The sequence below is a fragment of the Haemaphysalis longicornis genome, unplaced genomic scaffold (assembly GCF_048455015.1).
Source record: "Haemaphysalis longicornis isolate Haplotype H1 unplaced genomic scaffold, Haemaphysalis longicornis Haplotype H1 scaffold_1, whole genome shotgun sequence".
Taxonomy (NCBI): Eukaryota; Metazoa; Arthropoda; class Arachnida; order Ixodida; family Ixodidae; genus Haemaphysalis; species Haemaphysalis longicornis.
Window position 1 is genome coordinate 302,487,983 of NW_027526203.1, and position 8,719 is coordinate 302,496,701.

The window sequence follows — 8,719 nt, forward strand, 5'->3', positions numbered from 1 at the left end:
ACGTGCTCGTATGATTCGGCATACAAATTTACACCGTATGCAAAACAAAGTAAAAATAGCACTTCAATCTATTCCATCCGGTAACGAGAAACGCAGGGCAGTTCAAGTTACTTCGATCATTTCGGATGCTGTTAGGTCTTCGGCCCAATTCATTATCTCTTCTCAAAAAGATGGCAAAAGCCCGTGGTGGAACGAAGATTGCGCACGGGCGTATAATCAAAGGCAGGCGGCTTGGAAGGTACTGCTAAGAAACCAATGCCCGTCTAATTGGACCAATTACAAATTTGCGGCCGCCATATTCAAACGGACAGTGTCTAAAGCGAAAGAAGTTCATAACACCCAGAAGTTTGCCGCTCTCTCAAAGCCAAAGAATAGGCGATTGCTGTACCAGTTTCTTCGCTCGAGAAAGGTGGTTCAAGAGCTCCACAATGAAAATTCGGTGGTTCATTCAACACAGGAATCTATTGAAGCTCTCGAACAAATTGCACAAGAACTTAAATCCCGCTTTTCTTCTGTGTTCTCCACTCCTTTTGTCAGTCAACTTTCTAATGTTGGTTTCAACCCAGTGAAAATGTCGGACTTGGCTGACGTTGTTTCACAGCTGTCTGAGGCTGCTCCGGGGCCAGATGGCATTACTGTGCCAATGCTACAGTTTTTATTTGAGGAAACCCCTGAAGATTTACTCAACATAGTAAACACGTCAATAAAACATAGCTGGATACCTCCAGAATGGAAACTCTCGAAGATAGTGCCATTGCTAAAAAACGAAGGATTAGGTTACGTCCCAGATAACATCAGGCCAATTTCCTTAACTAGCAACTTGGTAAAGCTCATCGGATATTGCATGGTCGTCTTATGCGATTTCTTGAAAGCAATAAGATTTTAAGCCCCACTCAAATTGGCTTCAGACCCTGGAATTCCATATGGAAGGCTCATATTGACATTGAGAGCCGCGTTAAACTAGCCCGTAGCCTAAAACACGTAAGCGCACTTGTTACTCTTGATATAACAAAGGCCTATGACAGCGTAGAGTATACTACCTTAATGTCACATCTTGAGAGTAGCGAAATCCCTCTATACATCCAATCGTGGATTGGTGCGTTTTTAACTGGAAGGACATTCTTCTGTTCGAAAGGTGGCATATCATCATCGCAATATCAGCAGTTTCGAGGGGTTCCTCAGGGGTCAGTCCTTTCTCCGGTTCTTTTTAATATTCTTCTCAGATCAGTTCCCATAATGGATGGCATATCAACTTACATTTATGCCGATGATATTGCTTTTTACTCATCGGGCAGAGACATTCATGACTTGTGCCAAAGGCTACAAAACTATCTGGCCACCCTATATAATTGGCTTAACAGGCTACATTTGTCACTTAATGTGGGAAAATGTGCGGTCTTAGTATTTCCGATTACCATCCCCATTTCTTTATGCCTATTCTACCGACAGCAATCCATCCGTCAAGTTACAGAATTAAAATATCTCGGTATAATCTATGATGACAAGCTTTCATGGCGTCCTCATATTAAACATATTGCTACTAAAGGAGAAAGAGCTGCAGGCGTGCTCCGCAGGCTATGTAGCCACAAATTCGGGTTGCGTAGAGATACACTGTTAATGATATATCGCAGTTATGTCCGCCCGGTATTAGAGTTTGGCTGCGTCCTATTTTCTGGTTGTGCGACGTACAAATTAAATCCCCTATTTATCGTCGAGAGAATGGCTTTGCGATTATGCTTGGGACTGCCAAAATATGTCGCTAACCCTATTTTACACCTTGAGACACGATTTCCTCCACTGAAGTTTAGATTCCAATTATTGACCGTACTAACCTTTGTCAAATTGTTTGAACCCCCACTGCATGACGCACAGTTCATTCTCCGTCTGAGGCCTGATCTTTTTCAAGGCATTCAGTGGACGCGGTTCCAGAGACCCCAGATGGATCTAGTACAGTCATGGCTTCAGCCACTTCACGCAGACCTTTTTCGGCTCCCCTCTACTTGTTCTAGTGTGTCATCTGTTGAAATAAACTTTGATAATATCTTCCCCCCAAATGCCAAGATGTTGCCAGCCCGAATGGACCTCTCCCTGTATGTAAACACCGTGACGTCACGAAGTGCACGTGCGCGACGGGTGGCGCCTGCTGGCGGCCGCGAAATGCGGCTTCGGTTGGCAGAACGCGCCTGCGCCGCCGGCCCGGCCTGGCCGCGTGGTGCCCGAAAGGAATGATGTGCCGATGGTTCGGGCCGTCGCTGGCCGCCTACATTACAGGTGGGGGTCTAGCTATCCTAGCTGCGGACGTCGCACCTCCATGTAGCTTTCTGCACCAACAACCTCCGCAACACTTTCGTATATGACGAGTGACGCTTTCGGGTAATCAGTGCGTGACAGAACAGCATTAACGAGTCATTCTGAAGATTGGTGCGTTTGCGACGCGTTCCAAGAATGTTTTGTTATGATGCTTTATGTTAGGACACATACTAAGGAAAGCTCATTCATTGTTGTTTTCGAGGTCCGCTTAAGCTGAGTGCGGTGCCTCAGGCAGCGTATACGCTCCCTGTTCTTGCGTCGCCCGGATACAGTGGCTTACGAACGATTTCATGTCGAGGGGGGAAAGGAAAGGTAACGCATGAAAAGATTAAAAAGTAAAATTAGCAGCAGCGAAACAAAAATATAAAGAGCAAAAACCAAAAATTATTCAAATAAAATTAACGCGATGATGTCGTGCTCTACGTAGGTGACTGATTGCTTTGTTACATTTTTCCCCAGTAAAATCGCGAAACGGCTCATCGCCATTGTGAGAGTAACATAGCAGCCACATATTGTTAGAGCGTATAGCTTGCGACAGTGGCACTGAAATAATTATCGGTACTCATATTATTTCATGATAGTTAAAGTTAGTGTCCTTGTACACCCGCTGAATTCGCCGGCGTCGGGAGGCCGCAACAAAAGAATACATTCAATGAGTCCGTTCGCTTAGGGCCAACATATATCGAGTTATTTCGAGACGCGTGAGCGGCCCATCTCACGCCGAAGGCATGATGCTACATGCATGTGAGCACGGCAAGCATATCAGTTTTGCCGCGTCCTCAAGCCATAATATCTTTGATCAAGGTAAAACTTCATTGCATTTACAAGCAATGAATTTCGTTCGTCTTGAACAGATCTCCCCATACGACCAAACTTGTCGTGGTCGATTTGGCGGCAGGCGGCTATCGCAGATACTTCTCCGAAACATTTATTTCGCGTAGCCTAGCAGGTCAGGCATTCATTGTATTTTTATACAGTACTCTATCTCATCAAAACACGACAATATTTCCCAGCAAGAAAGTTTCCATCTGATCCCAACCCCCGGTACTATTTCTGCTGGTGCTGCATAATAGCAGATGGTTAATAAACAGCATCATTTCATGGCAGTAATCAGCGCGGACTGCCAATGTAGACGATATGACTGCGCTTTGAAGAACAGCAGAAGTTCAAGAATGAGAAACGTTGCTATGAGTAAGAGCGGGCGATGTCGCTGCTTGGGCTGCTCTTCGGCGCATTGCGCGCATCCACAATACCTGCCGAATTTACCTGTTTGGGGACGCGGCAAAGCCTGATGCCACTAATTTTGCTCGCCCGATTTTCTTAGCCAAGAGCACAGCAACCCACCGGCATCAGAAAACCGAACACATAAACACAAACTCCAGTTTTGCGCGCGTCTAATGCAGCCTCACTGCATACGCGCCGCGCGCGGGTCCGAATGTTTTGCCAACCACCCTCCCGGCCACACCCAGCACGTGCGCTCGCCGTGACGTCACGGCCGCCGCGTGACGTACCCCAGGAGAGGTCCATTCTAAATGGATTGCTGGAGGATCATTTGTCAACCCTTCACTCCCATATCGTCATTGCTACCAATGCCTCACAAGTTGATGAGAAAGCTGGAGTCGGGATATTCTCCCAGTACCTCGATTGGTCCTTTTCGATCAGGTTACCTGATGAATTCACACCTATTTTCCAGGCGGAATTATTGGCAATAATTTTGGCTCTTCAAAAACTTCAGCATAGATTTTCCCATGTAGTTATACTTTCTGACTCCCTCTCTGTGTGTTCCGCATTAACATCCGAAAAAGATTCTCCAATTATCCGCACATTCCGATCATTTGTTCCGCATCAGCTTTGTGAGGTGCGGCTAGTGTGGGTTCCAGGACATGCAGGAATCTCATACAATGAAGTGGCTGATCAATTAGCCAGCATGTCTCTTGGTGGCCCTGTGGTCGTGCAATGTCCAAATGACAGTTTTCTATTGGGGGCGAGATTTAAACGTCTACAGCTACTCCGGGCTTATAAGCAAGACGCCCTTCTACCTTCTAGAGATTATAGCCACCTTCGTCATGCATGGAAGCCAATGTTTTGTGAAACAAGGATATGCGAGGTAGCAATCACTAAACTTCGGTGCAAAATTCCCCCACTAAATTTTTATCTTTATAAATCTCGTCTGGCTCCATCTCCGCAATGTCCTTTCTGCGACGAACTGGAAAATATAGAACATTTCCTATTTAATTGCCGCAGCTTCTCCCCAATGCGACGCACGCATCTGGAGTCAACCTTTAGACGCCTTAACCTTCCGCTATCTAATTCCGAGGTCCTGTCACTAGGCGCTTCCGCCCTAGGAGTCTGCCACAGGGATGTTGTGTCTGCCCTCCATTCTTATGTTGTGGCGACAGGCAGGTTTTCCTGCTAGCCAGCTAAACATTCACACATAGATCATTTTTCTTCCTGAATCTACTTTCATATTATACATATTTAAAAAATTCTCTTGGGTATTTCCTTTTCTAAATTTTGGGATCTAAAATAATATAGGTCACATCCTCATCAGGCACAAAACTTCTTGGCCAATCCCCCGCGTTGGTATGTGCCATGGTGGGAGGCAACCAACCAACCAACCAATCTGTGCGGCCAGCTCCTCTTGCACCTTCGTCAAACGGTGTTCGCCTTGCCAGTGCAAAAGAACGTCTACGGCGCACCGCGCGCGCTCTCATACTCCCGCGCGGTACAGATCTCCCTGGCGGGTTGTCTCGCCAAGATGAGGTCCTGCTCAGATGTCTTCGCCTGGGAGTCGCCCTCACGGCAACTGCGACGAGGTCCTGGCCTCCTCAATACCATGCCCCGTTCAACTCCACCTGCCCCTTTTGCCCCGCTCCAGTTGACCAGGCTACAGCAGAGCACCTGGTGTGGAGTTGCCCTGCCCTGCGAAGCCTACGCGCTGTGCACATCGCCACCTGCGGCCCGCGCCCCGGACGTCCGCCAGACCTCACGGCGTGGATACAAGGACCACATCATGGCCCCCTGCTCCGATTCCTTCGGTAATCCGGGGTGTATCTGTACATTTAATTTCTCCTTATGCTGAATAGCAAACTTCCGCAATAAATAAATAAAAAAAAAAAACATGTGGATTTGTGGACACCACGGCCGTAGCCAGGGGGGGGGGGGGTTGAAGTTGGAACCCCTCCTGAAATCTTTTCCAGGCAGCGCGTAAGCAATACTTAATGTTGCTTTTGGCAAAATTTTTCCGTTCCAATAACCCATAACCCCCTCGGGAAAAAAATTCTGGCTGCGGTCCTGGTCGACACGTTTCTTTTCTCTTCCCGCTGTACTCGGCTTCCAGAGCTTGGGCCCTGCCCTCACTCCCGAGTGAGATAAGGCCGAATTCCCTTCAGAGCTGGGCTACATTACACCCGGGTACAACTGCGGCGGTCGCCAACGAGCTTTGGTGGTCGTTGGACCAGTTTTTGGACGACGCAGAAGCTCCTGTCACCAGTTCTGGGCTAGGACACACTGCCAGAACTACAGCCTGTCACAGCCAAAGCCAGTGATCAAAAGGCAGGACGTTCTCTGCCTTTTTTATTTTTATTTTAGATTTTTTCATTGTTTCACAGCAGCCTTAGATTGGCATAAAGATATGAAATAAAAGTGTTCAACAACAACAACCACAAGGGGAGAAAAGAAACGTGAAAGGAGCCTGTGGCAAAGATTCACTGCCCTTCCACTTTGTGAAGGATGACCAGCGACGCTCACCACAGTCCAAGGGCTGCACGAAACAAAATGCCTGTGTTTGTAATTTGCGATTGAGCATACTTCCTAGCCATGGGAGTCGGCAGGATTTTGTCTTGCAGGAGGGCAAACCCATTGCATTGAGGGGAAAGAGGGAGATGAGGAGGGGGCGGGGCAACCACGCTGTCTCAGCCCTGGGCACCAGGAGTTGCTGGGCTACCAAATCAGCGCTGGTCGTCAGGTTCTCCCACAGCTCAGGGAGGGGAAGGGAAGTGGGTAAAGGTGGGAGGGCGGAGTTATGTGCGCACACCAAGATCATATATGTATGAGGGTACATGGGTTAGGGCAGAATTTACATGTGGCAGGGTATTGGGTGGGGTACATCTGATGTAGCCAAGTTGGGCAAGTAAAGTTGTTTGTCTGAATTCTTCGGGGTATTACTTCTTCTCTTTTAGCAAGATGCGGGTGAGGAGGAGGGAAATGTTGTCTTGAAGTGCGGTAATGTTGGGTGATGTCTTGAAATGTGAGCAGCGGAACGAGACTCGGTGTTTCCTCAGAGGCCTGGGAGGAAAGTTCGCAGGCTTGTCTATGGGCAAAGTTATTGCCATGTTTCCCCGGGTCCACACTGTCGATCTTCCGGTTGGGGACGAGCTGATTGAGGAGCTTCCACGTGATAAAGGCAACGTTACCTGCTAAAAAAACTACGACAGGCTGCTTGACAGTCCGCAGTTACAATCGTTGCGGGAGTTTGAGTGATGGCGAGGGCCACATGTGAATTCTTTCGCGGCCCAGATAGATGTGATTTTTATTGAGGCGCAAGTGACGATCTTGTCTCTGGTGGTTACCATGGCTAAGTAACGGGACGGATCGGAGTAAGGGCTGGCATCTGTGTATGAAACATTCCGATTGTTTCCGTAGATTTGTTCTTGGGCTTGGCTGCGAGCGTGGCGACGACCGGAGTGCAAAGAGGGATGCATGTTTTTGGGAGAGGGCGGATACGAATGGATTGACGCCAATTATGGGGAAGAGGTTTTCTGTCCGTGGTCTGAGGGGTTGACATTTTGAGGTCCTGTAAAAGTGCCAGTCCTGTTGGTGCTTGAGTTAGGCGGAGACATTGTCTGGAAAGATGCCCTTCGACGAGTTTTGAGACCGAGTTGTGAATGCCTAATCGGAGCAGTTTAGTTGTCGCGATGGACATAGGGAGATAAAGAGCTTTTTTATAGCTTTGCGGATGAGGCGATCAATGGCTTCCGTGTCACGTTTGGTGAGAGTAAGGTAGGGGGCGATGTAGATGGCCCGTGATATGAGAAAGGCGCGGATAAAGCGGAGAAGGTATCTTCCTCCTTTATGCCGCGATGTCGATTGGAGATGCGGTGGAGCATGTGGGTGACTTGATTAAATAATGTGGTGAGCTTGGATATGGTCTGATCGTTCCGTGTATTAGCCTGGATAGTAACACCAAGTATCTTGAGTGAAGGGCTGGTACATGTAAGGTGACCATCGAGGGTAATTTGAACTGATTCTTCATTGGATGCAGGAGGACTTTTTCGTACAATGATGAGGTCAGATTTTTCAGGGGAACAGCGAGGGCCAATTGATGAGGCATATTGTTTAACAGCGTCAGTGGCTCTTTGAAAGGTATCTTGAATTTCACGTTAAGAACCCGCGTCAGTCCAAATGGTAATGTCATCCGCATACAGTACGTGATGAACACTGGGAATAGCTTTAAGATGGCGAGGGAGGTCTAGGAGTGCGATATTAAAATGTAAAAGTGAAAGAACAGAACCTTGAGCGGTGCTTCGATCTGCTAGGCTGATGGGGTCAGATTGGACATCGCCTGCTTTTAGGATCTCCCGTCTGTGGGCAGGGGCGTAGCCAGGGGGGGCACACCGGGCCCGTGCCCCCCCCCCCCCCCCCCCCCCCGAAATGTTTCGTGCCAGGTTGGGGTGCGGTTTAAGTAGCCTGAAGCAGGGGCGTAGGCAGCGGGGGGGGGGGGGGGGGGCACACCGGGCTCGTGCCCCCCCCCCCCCCCCCTGAAATGTTTCGTGCCAGGTTGGGGTGCGGTTTAAGTAGCCTGAAGAACCGCCTGAAGTCGCCTGCAGGCGCGGAACCTGCAGTTTTAAGGACATTCTTGCTCATATAAAGCTGAAAACAAGGGCTACGTCAACGTCTGATCGCTGTGCCCGCTCCAGATGCTGTACATGTCAGCATATACAGCCCGGCTGAATTCCGCGCCGGATACACCGAGCAGCGCCGGGAACCTGCCGCGAGCCGATCGAGGCAGTCCCGCTGTTTCGCTGGCGGAACAGCACGGCCGGGAAATGGCGGAACAGCACGAAAAGCCTCATATAGGCATACATGTGGTCTGGGCTTTAGCGTGTCATTCCTTGTGTTTAAACTAGTACAAAGTATAATCACAGAACATGTCACTGTATTTTATTCAGTCAACTATCAATCCTTGATATGTTTATTTTTCTACCGACTTCGCATTTCATTGACTATTGCAGTTCCATAATTCTTGCTGTATGAAAAGCATTGCTTGCATTTCCTCCACATCAACAAAACTGTACCATTCTTTTTATTGCGGAGCTTTGTTTGTTGGCACTATTTTACTGTTTCCTTGGTTAGAATCAGCATTCTGTATTTGCTTAACCGGAATTTTACTGAAGCCATGTCAGTTCGA